Genomic DNA, 13,251 nt, shown 5'->3' with positions numbered 1-13,251 from the left:
AGAATTTCATTGTGATTTCATATAGATTGTGTTGAATCTGTAGGTAAATTTAGATGACACGATCATTTTAACAATACCAAACTTAAAAACTTCTGCACATCGAGGGAAAAGGCAACCTATGGAAGGGAGGAAATATTTGCAAGACATGTATCTGATAAGGGGTTAATATCTAAAATACACAAGGAACTTATATAACTCAATAGCAAAAAACCAAATAACTCAATTATAAAATGGGCAAAGCACTTGAATAGACAGCTCTCCAAAGAAGGCATTCAAATGACCAACAAGAGTATGAAAAAAGGTCCAACATTACTAATAACAAGAAAAATGCAAGTCAAAGCCACAAGGAGTTATCACTTCACACCCACTAGGATGGTCACTATCAAATGAACAGAAAATAACAAATGTTGGCAAGGATGTGGAAGAATTGGAACGTGTTTGCTCTTTTGGTGAGAATATGAAGTAGTGTAGCTTTTAAGGAAGGCAGCATGGAGGTTCCTCAAAATTTAAGAATATAATTGTTTTATGATCCAACAATCCTACCTCTGTGTTTATATTCAAGTGAATTGAAAGCAGGATCTCAAAAAGATATTTGCACACTCAAGATCACTGCAGCGTTATTCACAATAGTAAAGAGATGGTAGTAATCCAAATGTCCATTGACAGAAAGATGGATAAAGAAAATGTGGTGTATACATACAATGGTTTATTATGCCGTCTGAAAAAGGAAAGAAACCTTGTCACATGCTACCATACATGGATGAACCTTGAGGACATTTTGTTAAACAAAGTAAGAGAAACACAAAATGACAAATACTGTATGATTCCATGTGTATGAAGCATTTAAAGTAGTTAAAATCATAAACACAGAAAGTAGAAAGGTGATCACGAAGGGCTGTGGAGAAATGGAAGAGAAAATATGTGTTTAGTGGGTATAGAGTTCAGTTCTGCAAGATGAAAAGTTATAGAGATCTGTTGCACAACAATGAATGTATTTAACTCTACAGAACTGTACACTTAAAGTAGTTAAAAGAGTATATTTAATGTTATGTGTTTTATTTTTAACTAAAAAGAAGTAATTAAACACCTTTCTGTGTTCTGGCTGAGAAACTGGTTTCTGTAATCAGGAAGTCAAAGGCCATGGTTCTGGCTTTTGTTATAAATTGTATTCCCCAGAAATTCATCTCTGTGGACACATGGAGTGGCTTAACACTTGTTTTTGGCCCCTGTGTTTTCTGAATATACAATTACATGGACATTTAGCAACAAGGAGTCAGGGTTCTCTCAAGTCAGCTGGAATTAAAAATAAATTGACGGATTTGTTCAAATGCCTCTAAAATATTTATTGAAATATCAATAGTGCACTGTCAAATGTACTCATGTTTCAAGTTTTAATGCTATTTTCACACATTGCAAATAATTTGCAAAGATAAGGCTCTAATTTACAAAGCTCTTCCACACATGTTCTCATTCAGTCATCAGCCCACCTTATTAGATAGACAAGGAATGCATTAGAATCCCTTTTTCATAGATAAAAATACTGAAGCTGAAAGTCATAAAGAGGGAGTGGCTTTCCGTGGTCCTACACCTCATCAATGGCAGAGTGATTATTCTCTGGTTTTTTGGACCCCCAGATGTCACTGATTGCTCCTCTCTGTCATCTTTCAGGGGAACCTAAGAGGCTGATTGGAGAACAGTCGGTACTGCTAGCACGTAGGAGCCAGACGAGGTGGGAAGCTGGGTGGTGGAGTTGAATTGGACTGCTTGAATGCTCTTCTCTTAAGTTACTAAACTCACAGCTGTTGTTTACTTGAGCAAGAGGGAAGTCTGTGCTCTAAGGTAAGTTCTTCAGCGTAATTTATTGAATGTAGGGATTTACTAAAAAACATCTGCCAAGATCAATGTAACATAAATATAGAAATGTATTAAAATTCTGACTTCATGCAGACAGGCTTTGACAGATATCACCGTGATGAGTTTCTGAACGTAAGGGGAATGTGCATTTCATTGTTCACAGTCAGTCCTTCTCCTGGTCCTTTAAAACGAAGCTGCGTGGAACATATAGAAGTACATCCTGTCCTGTAGCCACTGGAATTTGCTCCCACATGAAAGCTTTCTCGAGAATGCTGAGTTCATTTCTTAAAGGTTCTTGGCGTTCGTGTTCCTACCCTCGTAAGACAGAACTTCAATTTTTTTTCGCCCTTTGGATCTGTTCTTCTTATTTCTCTTACATATCATTATTTCATCAGATGTATGTACTCAATGTGATTCCAATTTTATTTTGTTTGTTGGACCCGTGAACCTGGGTAACCCAAGGCACATGGCCAAGCATCTGGTAACAATGAAATCAACATTACAGTAGAACATCAAGCATGCTGTAACCATAAGGTAATATGGAGTCTATTTGATAGTGATAAAGAATACATAATACTGCATTTTTCCCTGTGATAGTTGTGTTCTCTGAATTGGCAGAAATAGGTCAAAGATCGCTGATAGCATACTTGCAGAACATTAGGCCAAGAGAAAACAGAACTTGTCCTCTGCATCTGGTCCAGATTTTAGTTTTGATTTATCGTTTCTTCTGAGGGCCTTAGAGTCATGGACCCTTGAAAACTGCAAATAAAATATATCCAGCAGGTCACCAGTTAAAAAGAGTAGGGCAGACGGCCTTTACGTAACACATCTCCTGGTGTTTATCAGCCTTTGTTTCCACAGTCGGGGTCCTGGGTAGCTGTGGAAGAGTTTATGAAAGCTTATTTTCCCCTAGAGATTAATTTCAATTTTTTCCCGTCGTTTTGGCCCACTATTTTGTCCCTAGAACCCAGGATAGTTTTAACTACTTAGTACTTGCCAAGATATATTTGAATGAATGAATAAATAATAAATAAATAATCTACTCTCAGTTTTCTCCCTTTACTCTATTGTAAACTATATTTTTCTTTTTTTTTTGATGTTCGCATTAGCCTCGTATTTATAGTGCGTACGTTCCATGTATCAGCGATACAAATCAACATTTTCTGTTCTAGTTTTTACTTATTAAATCAGAAGGAAGAGCTCACTCTTCTCCTTCAGATTGCTTACACAAATTTCGAACCTGACCACCATTTTTGCCAAATTGTTAAATTTTACTTTTTATCCAAGTGTAGTTGATTTACAATGTTAGTTTTGGGTATACAGCAAAGCGATTCTAACTTGACTACCTTTGACATTTTTCCCACCCCTTGATCATTTCAGAGTGCAAGGTTTATACTTAGGTTCATTTCACCCATTTCTAATTCCATACAAGTTGTTTTCTTCAGATAGCAGTAAGCATTTTTGATGAGCACCTGTTAGGTACCAGAATACTTTCTACATTTGGAAACTTACAAACTAAAGCTTAAGGTTTTGAGTTTTGCTATTCTTAAAATGTTTCTTAAAAAAGTTAATTCATTTTTCCTTTTTAGACTGGGAAGATGATAAGCATAAACAAGACTTCGGAAAAAAACATTTAACCAATCTTTAATTACATCTTCAGAGAAAAATGTTATTAAGCTTCCTATCTCCAATGTTCCTTCCTGCCTCTCCATTAACAAGTCTTATGATCCAAAGGAAAGATATAAAATATTTCTGTTCAAGGAATGCTGGCCCAGATATAAGGAAAATAGAAGATTTATATTCTCTTTGCATCATTCATGCAAAAAAAAATTTCTTTGGCCTAAATTTATTGGCCAAAATATTGTCTCCTGTGTTGTCATTTCCACATTGCACATGAACACAGATTTGGCCTCTCTGAACATTTCTGCTTCAAACAATCAGCAATAGAGAGGGCTACTCAAAAGGAAACTGTTAGCTCATTTCCATTTAGAACACTCTGCACATTGAATCATCTCATTTGTTCTCAATTCTTGGGCCTTGAAAAAGATGCCTCATTTTTCCATGAATTTTCACTATCTGGATCCCTTTACAGATTCCCTGCAATTGCTTGGGTCTCTGTTAAAGAAAGAAGTAAGGTGACATTTGTTTTCTTTGGCAAAATAGTAAGACCTGAAAATTACGTACTGCCTCCCATTTGTCACTTTTACGTCCTTAACTTCCTTCCACAAGCTCAAGAACAACTCAATTCTGTCCCCAAGATGAATGTAAATGACAACATCCATTTACTCGGGGTGGAAGGGGGTGTCCTGTTGGATATTCACTCATTTGAAATTACCTCATCTATTTATTCAACAGATTTAATAATTTCCACTATGAGCCATTGTGCTAAGTAGTGGGTGCTAAGCGATAACAAACAACAACAAGAAAATGAAACAAGAGCAAACCTGTTCTTTGTTCCTGTGGCTCTTACAGTCTATTGGAGGAGCCACCGTTGCACATTTCAACTTAGTATCAGCATCTTGAATATGTACATAACTTTACATACACCCTTGCCATTCATTGGTAAATCAATTCCAAGTCCCAACAGAAATATTTTAAATCTTGGTTTTTATAATATGCTGGCATTCAAGGCTGATGCATTCATTCAACAAATATTAGGGTATCTACTTTGTGCCAACTGTTTTGTAGGTGCTAGGAATACAGCTGTGATGTGATTTGTTTCTATTAATACAGTATTAGTATTTATAACAATTTATTTTTTTCCTAACTATTAGAGTGGCTTTCAGGCTATTTCTGTAAAAATTTGATTATATCTTGTAATGCAATATCCTTCTTTTAGTGGAGAGAAAGGGGTGGAGGGAACGTTGCCTCAGAAGTTGCACATAAACACGTTCTGTCTTCAAGCAATGAAAAAGATGTTGTGGGTGCCTACAGACACAGTATGCCCGTGAAAACTGGTTTACGTGCAAGCACCACCCGCAGTATTTCACGGTGAAGAACCTCTGGACAACCGCTGTATCAAAATATCAAATACTTTTTTCTACTGTGAAGAAACAATCAGCTCCTGAGTTTATCTCTTACACACACACACCCCCCTCCCAAGAGCAAACACACACAAATATTTGGTAATAAAGAGAACAAGATTTAGGAGAAAAAAATTGTAACTCTGGCTGGTTCTGCCTATGCTAATGAACCAGGTTATATTACTGAAGAGAGTACTTAGTTTATTTTGAAGCACATGAATTTAGAGGACATTGTTGGTTGAGGCCTTCCTCATGAATAAGGATTATATATTTGCTTCCTATTTGCATAATTAACTGGCTTATTCTTGTGATTTTTTTACATACCAAAAATAGGCGTTGCTAAGGGTGACTTCAGTGATGGGTAACAGCTGCTGTTATTTTACTCTTCCTTTTCTTATTGTTATTCTATTACAATGATAATACCATCATTATTAGTATTACTAATATTGCAAATATGCTTTTTTAAGCTTCAAAGAAACTGACCTTCTACATACTTCTTTTCAAATAGTTTTCTCATAAATCCTCAAGTCACCTTCTATTTAGTTATCAAATTTATTGTAATATGAACATAGAAATGTGTAGACAGTAACATACCCAAGGTAGCACAATTAAATTGTGACTGTGGATGTGTGATACTGACTCAGCTCTTTCTGAATCCAGAGTTTTGCTTTCTTCCTCTGTGCCATGACGTGGGTGGGGACGGGTTTTCTTTAGAAGATTGATGAGTTACTTTGCCCAAAACAACTGTCGTCCAGTTCAAGTTGCAAATATGGTGGAAGAGAGATGGAGAATAGAAAAATAAATCATCCATGCCAAGGCAAGTGACAAAGGAAAGTTTTGACAGTGACATGGAGGAAAAGCTATCAGAAATGTACATATGATGTTTGATTGTTGAATCTATTAACCTAGAGTGGTTTTAGCAAACTACTTAGTAATTCTCAAATATCTTTCTCCTAATTTTCATCATGAAAATAGTACCTTCTACTCATTTACCAAGTGTAAAATGGCATTAAATTATTTTATGTAAATTTTAAAACAAGAGTTAATCCCTCTTCCAAAATGTCAGATACGCGTCTTTGGTAGGTCAGGCTGTCTATCACTGCCTCCTGCCCCAGCAGCCTGGAGGGTCACACATGTGGACATAAGTTTTCATCCTCCACAACAGTCTGTCCTGCCTCCAGCACAAACACACGTGCACATGTATGCACACACACACACACACAAAACCCTGAGCTATTATCTATAAAGTGTATATAAAGTAGAATAGTTGAATTCTAGTGTATTATAATTGGAAGACAATCTGCCTTTCTCAGATAGCACCTAATAGATGGGCTCCCTACCAACCAGACAAGTAAAAGGTAGAAACCAAATATCTAATTCTAAAAATTTAAGTCAACTACAGACTAATGATACAAGCCCAGCTAAAGGTGGTACTTTTCTCTTAATGTGTGAATTGTAAAGTTTCATTTAAAAATCAGCAACAAAAACTAGAACTGAGTTTTGGAGGAAATGTGCTTGATTCAGCCAAGCATTAAATTTATAGAAAAATTGCAAAATACTTAGTGGTTGACTGAATGTAATACTTTTTAAAATGACTTTATATGTGTAGGCAAAGCCTCTGTTAAAATTTCAAAGAATATACATTCCTTTTCTAGTAATTCTTACATAGGCAAAAATATTATCAACAGATCCAGTCTTTTTTTTTTTTACTTTTTTTTTTAACATTTTTTATTGATTTATAATCATTTTACAATGTTGTGTCAAATTCCAGTGTAGAGCACAAATTTTCAGTTATACATGAACATATATATATTCATTGTCACATTTTTTTCTCTGTGAGCTACCATAAGATCTTGTATATATTTCCCTGTGCTATACAGTATAATCTTGTTTATCTATTCTACAATTTTGAAATCCCAAATAGATCCAGTCTTATGCATAGCACCAGAAAATATTTTTACCCAATGTAATGTCTAAAATTTTTGCATATTATTATTGCTTTTATCCCATTTGGGGGGAGGCATGCCTATTATAAACTCATCATAAATTTATTTCCTTCCTGAACTCAGTAAAAAATTCCTTTGCATACTTATTGAAAGGTGTTCTACTGAAAACCGAGTATGATTCAAAATATTAAAATGTTCCAGTAAAACACTGAGTACGCTAAAGCTTCCATTTTTATCATTTATAAAAATAAAAACCATGCCCAAGTTGGCAAATGGATTTGAAATATCAATTCAAAATGCCAACGAATCTACTCAGCCTTGCCTCCTGGATGCCACGTTTGTTCACTTTCACTTTTCTTTAACTTCCCCCATGTATCCAGCTTGCAATGTCTCCTTGGAGCCCTTGTTACTCTTTTTCCTTTAACAAAATTAATTTTTTAAGAATGCTTAATGTGAGATCCAACCTTTCAACAAATTTTTAAGTGTACAATACAGTGTCGTATTTCTAGGCACATCAGTGGAATACAATTCAATCTTAAAAGAAAGGAAGAAAACCCAACAATATGCAACAACATGCATGAACCTTGAGGACATTATATTAAGTGAAATAAGCCAGTCACAGAAGGACAAATAATGTGTGATTACACGTATATGAGGTATCGAAAATGGACTAATAGAAGCAAAAAATTGAAGAGTGATGGACTGGCCAGGGCTGGGAGGAGGGGGAAATCTCGGGAGTTACTAAGCCCTTATTATTTTGATAACATGTTCTAACATCCTTCTCCATGTTTTAATCCTTGGCAATCTCTTAAGGATGCAGTTTTGCTCTCATCTTTTAGCTTCAGGCACAGTAACTCACTGGGTGAGGCTTTCTTAGAACCAGTTTTGAGCCTGGGTGATCTCTTGGCAGGGTCTACCCATCTGGGCCTCCACAGACAGGAAGAGGAGGAAGGTTATAAACGGGGTGTTTAAATCTTGTCTATCCATCAACCTTTTTTTCAGTTCCTGATTCTCTTTCTTCTCAACCACACTCTGTATTCCCATGAAGGAAAGTCAATATTGTTATAAACGTCTAGTTTGGGAAATGAAGACTTTATAGTGCGTTTCCTTACTTCTTATTTCAAGATGGTGAAAGAGGGAGCCAGGCAAGTTGTGTGACTTTTGTGCAGAATGACACAAACAGCTGGAGCTAAAACCAAGACTTTGCCCCACATTTCCTGGTTCCTCCTTCCTCTTCTAAGCCATCTCATGTTTTCTTTGGGTTTGTTGTTCAAGCTGATAGAATTGGAAAAGATTTAAAATCGTCCATTAAGAGGCCCCAGTCGTTACTGGAAGATTATAATATCTAAGCTTTAAACTTTCAAATTGCATATAGAAAATCTGCCTCAAAGAAGTTGTACGTGTGTAGTACATGAAAGTGCGTTGTCAATTTGGCAATGCTCTACAAATGCGCAGGAGCTAATGCTGGTACCCTCCGATTCCACTGGGTGGCTGTCCCCTTTGTGAAGCCACCTTCTGAAAGGCTTAGACTTACACAGCCAGATCCAATTAATGAAATGTTACCCTCCTTCCCCTAAGAATTTGTTCAGGAATATGCCCATACCCAGACCTATGAAATTAGGTCAGAATATTTCTCTGGATACAGTGATAATGTAAGTATGGGACCTAGGAGACACTCTCTCTTCTCCGATATTGTAGTTGGTGTGGATAGAAGTCCCGAAGCTTCTACAATATTTAATTGACTCATCATAACACAGATGTGGAGGGCCAGAAGTTGCACTGCTAATTTTAACCTGTTAGATAATGTTACTGCTGATGACGTCAATGTGCTAACATGGACATATGGCACTACATCCCGTGGTACCAAGCACCGGAAGTAGGTTGGGAATTAGGGAAGCCAGGTTTGAAGTATCTTGATCCAGAAGCTCATCTGTGAAAAATTCTTCAAATCATCAGATGTGTAAAATTGATTTAGGAGAGGATTTAGTTAATTGATAAATAATTAAAATTAAAGTCCTCTCTTCTGCTTTGTCTTTTTTAATGTTCGTGATAATAAGATATTTTTAATGTATCTACAGCACAACCTATACTATAAAGTGAAAGAACATTTTGTGGGAACTTGCATGTTCCATGTATGCTAAACAAACATGAAAAAATTCAATCCCTCATGCTAGAGGCAAGGCTAAATTATCTTTTTCATTTACTTCGTAGACGTGATATTACAAAGTTGTTGAGTTCTGACAAGTTAATAACAAATATGTAGCCAAAATGTAGGGGAAATTATATAGAGGTGTGTTAATCAATTAGTCAATTAAAATATTGTTATTTTTCCGGATTTTTTGATTTCTTGAAATTTGTCAGATTTTTAAAAATTCCAACTTACTGCATTTTTTTCTTAGCATAAATAAGTATTTGTATTTATATCAAATTTTCTAACTGAAATTGTATTATGTTTTTTCTTAAAGAGGGCCCTCCAATGGAATATGTATCAAATTTCACAAAATTTGGATTCATCCCAAGATACACACTGAGAATTATGCAAAAATATGATGTTACTCAATTACTTGAGAGGGGATGAAAATTTCTTATAAAGAAGTTTTGTTTAAGAATAAATAGAACTGGGGTTCAACAGAGGGAAGGAACATTAGTCCGTGTCCAAAAGTCACAGAATTGGCTTCGCTGAACACCCTGTCTCAAGTTGCACCCCACCAACCTTGCCCAGTCACTTTCTATCCCATTGCTCTACCTGGGTGAAATGTACATTACTTTTTCCTTCTATGTATTCACTAAAATATAAGCTTCATGAAAGCAAAATTTGTCCATGCTATATACTGCTGTAACCTCCAAAGCCTAGGGAGTTCCTATCAGACAGCGTATAGTGGTCCATCTATAAATATTTGTTGAATGCATAAATGGATGTTCCAAATTTCCCCATGTTAACATGAGCTACTTTGATTCTCGTAATTCAGCAGAAGAGAATAGCTGTTAAGATATCTGAATCCTTCCAAATCTCTAGCTAAGTTTTGGTTTTGTATGCTCAGCTTTCAGAATCCTATGGCAATGTAGTTTCATGTTCAGTCATCACACACACACACACGCATACACACACAACACACACGCAGAAGACTGAAGGAATCTAGTAAATACCCGGATCGATTGATCGATCGATCTATCCATCTATATCCATTTTCAGAAAGGCAGGAAAAGAATGAGCACAATCAGGCTAAAAACATGCATCTGGCTACCATATAAAAAGGCAACATCTTGACAACTGTTAATTGTGAAGGTTGTGCAAGAATTTTCTCACAAAGCCCATGAATCCTAGAAGCAATGCTGGTAATCTTTCCAAAAACTTAGAAGTTATCCAGTTATAAATTACTTCTAATTATGTTTTTTTTTTTTGGTGAAAGTTCTGTTTTGTACTCATAAATGGGAAGACCTGCAAGGGTCTTTCTCAGTTACAAGCAGGTCTCCAAATACTCATAAAAAGTGAACAAAGATTTCTTCATACCAGTTTGGCAATTCCGCTAAACCTTATCTATTCTAACTTTCCCCATCACACAGTTTTGAAAAGGACTTTAGTAATCCCTGTGAGAGAAACATGCATTTGAACTAGTCATTTCCCATTTCCTTATTAATAGTTCTTCTCTGGGTTTGGAGTGAGAAATGTGCCCAGGTCTACATTTGCTTTTATATTCCTTTTTTTTTTTTTCAGCTAGACATGGCCATGTTATTTATTTCTGGTTATGGATATAAAGACAAAGTCCAATAAGAATTTATTTTAAAAAAATTATGTATTCCTAATATAAGGAACTAACACAGCAGGCACTACCATTTGCCTACTGCTATCTAGAATGTAGGAAAAATGTTTGGAGCTATAGCTGCCATTTTATACCATGAGGTGAAAGGCAAGCACTTAGGAATAGTGGAGCAGAACTCTGGAAGACTCCTGCATCTTTGAGGGTGTGATGGAGCCACTGGCTCTGTGTTGGACGGCTCATCTCCAGACTACTTATTATGTAAAAAAAAAAATCAATATTCATTTAAGTCACTGTTACTTCATTTTCTGCTATTTGCAGCCCGAAGTATTTTTGTTAGCATTATTAATTCTAATGCATTTATTTTATAAGAGAAGAAAACTGAGCCTCAATGAGATCAAGCAATTTGGCCACAGCCATAGATATTTTTGGTATGAAGCACATTGCAAGAGCCCCGCCTCTTCCCAGATACTCACAAGCACACCCTGTGACCACTGAGTGAGATTAGGGTTCTGCTTTACCTGCCTGTTCAAGGCAAGGAAAAGTGAAGATAGCAAATTGCTCACAGTGGAAAATGTCAGAATTGTTGAGAAGGATGAGTGCTAGGTAATAATGTTTGCTATATATAATAGCAATGGCTTTATGTAACATGTCAAATCCAAATTACTATCATCTGCAATAAAATATTTGTTCACTATTGGGTCAAAACATCTGGATGACAAGTCAAAAATTCCACCGTTCATCAAGTTATCCTTTATATTCATCTCTAATTATCCAACTATTTGGATGCTTTGGCATCATGTAGATTCAGTAAGGTTAAGCATTGAGTTAAGGAGGCAATTTCCCCCTGATTTTGAGCAATGTGCTTTTAGTAATTCAGAACTTCAATCTTTACTTTCCCTCATGCTTATTTTCAGTCTTAACAAAAGGTCCCAGAAGACTCTGGATTGACTGTGTGTCATCTATGCTTTGTTTCAGTCTCCAGTAATTAATTATGCTAGGTCAACTGAAAGTTTATAACTTCTTATTTACCTCCTCACAAAGGAGGATTTTCTCTCACTTACTAGTGCTAAATCCCAGTTCCAGGCTTAGCTTTCCCTTTGTCACATTTCCATGCATATTACTCACAAACAAATAAATCTTCCTAGAAAAGCATTTGGCATCTTTATCTTTCTTGATGAAAATGCAATTCTGAGATTTCCAATTACACATAAGGACCAGATGTGAATCCCAACTTAAATGAACAGGGAATTCAGTATGGTTTTGCAATCATAGGACGTATATTGTATCTCTTTTATGCTAATATTTCCTTTAAAATTCCCTTTTGCAGGACAGCTGTTGCAAGTGCCTGAGTGGCCCCTCTTGGCGCATTCTTTCTCTTTTTGTGCCTTTTCCACTTTCCCCAATCCAATGAAAAGTCTAAAAAAGGAGGCGAAGTGGAAATAGTACTTCCTGCCTCATCTCTAGGATGTTAATACAAACATATGGCACATGTATCACCTCCTCCTTTTCTCTGTGCTCATGGTAGACAGTGAGGGTCAGATGCGACACTCTTTCTGACTCAAATCTGCCTTTTGATTTTTCTCAGCCATTGAAATTTAATCAGCTCAAATTGGCGCCCAATCTACTTGTAGGCACTATAACCTTCTTAATCTAAATTTAATATATATTTTCCACATTTTTGTCCCCACTATCAGGTGTTCCTTTGGATAAAAATACTGAGTTCATTTTTATCAGTGATTATGGTGAAAAGAAAGAAAATCCTTCAGTGCATGTGTGTGTGTGATTTCACACTGGAAGGCAGGGTAACTCCAACGGGAGAAACAAATTCCAAAACGTATCACAAATTTATCCACCTCTTTTCATCTTAATTTCTTTAAGTCAAAGTGGAACCACCGCTTCTCCCACCAGTACTGCTAGAATAGTCTCACATTTGTCTTCTTATATCCGATATACCTATGACATGCCCACCAATGTTCCATGCAGCAGTCTAAGGAGCTTTCAAGAATTCAAATCATTAACAGCACACCACTCTTAAAAATCTATCAGTGAATCTCATCACACATATAATATTTTTAAAAATGAATATGATCTACAAATTGTGGCATGATTTGGTCATTTCATTCTCACCATCCAATACTCTACCTTTCTCACTTCACGCCACCTACCAGGGTCTTCTGTTTCTCAAATTACTTATTCATTTCTGCCCAAGGTCTTCTCTTTCATCCATGCATTCATTCAATTTATATTTACAAAGTGCTTAATTAATATCAAGCTGCCCACTTCCCATGTACCTGGTTGTCTCCTACTTATATTCAGATTGCAGCATGAAAAGCCCCTCCACAAGAAGACGTCATCTGATGATGACAGGGCTCCTATGTGTTCAGGAAAGCCTCTTCAACCTTCCTGGCCACAGGTCTATGAGTCTGCCTGTTCTCGCATCTCCAGATGGCACATGACTGGTACTCATCTACTGAATGTTGATGGAACTGTGAGATGTCAGTTCCATGATGAAAGGTTTAAGAAGTAGGAGTGGTAGAAGCAAAAGACCCTAAATTTTCTAGCTTTTAGAAGCTGCTCGCTTCCCTTGGGTGACTTCTGCTTCTAATCGTACATCTTCTCTGGCTGATTCTTCTGCCTGCCTTTTGTAAGAACCCCTTTGATTACGCT

The 13,251-nt window shown here is 36.4% G+C and overlaps 1 long non-coding RNA gene across 1 annotated transcript; it reads right to left on the bottom strand.

The window, feature by feature from the left end:
- Positions 1–1,372: 1,372 nt before the first annotated feature.
- LOC140689121 (uncharacterized) lies at positions 1,373–5,615 on the bottom strand. Its single transcript, XR_012064005.1, has 2 exons — positions 5,472–5,615; positions 1,373–2,731 (listed from the first exon to the last, which is right to left on the bottom strand). It is a non-coding gene; the product is annotated as an uncharacterized lncRNA (long non-coding RNA).
- Positions 5,616–13,251: the final 7,636 nt, after the last annotated feature.

This window comes from Vicugna pacos, chromosome 25 (genome assembly GCF_048564905.1).
Source record: "Vicugna pacos chromosome 25, VicPac4, whole genome shotgun sequence".
Lineage (NCBI taxonomy): Eukaryota > Metazoa > Chordata > Mammalia > Artiodactyla > Camelidae > Vicugna > Vicugna pacos.
The sequence above is the reverse complement of the archived record's forward strand: the minus strand, read 5'-3'. Positions and strand labels throughout refer to the sequence as shown.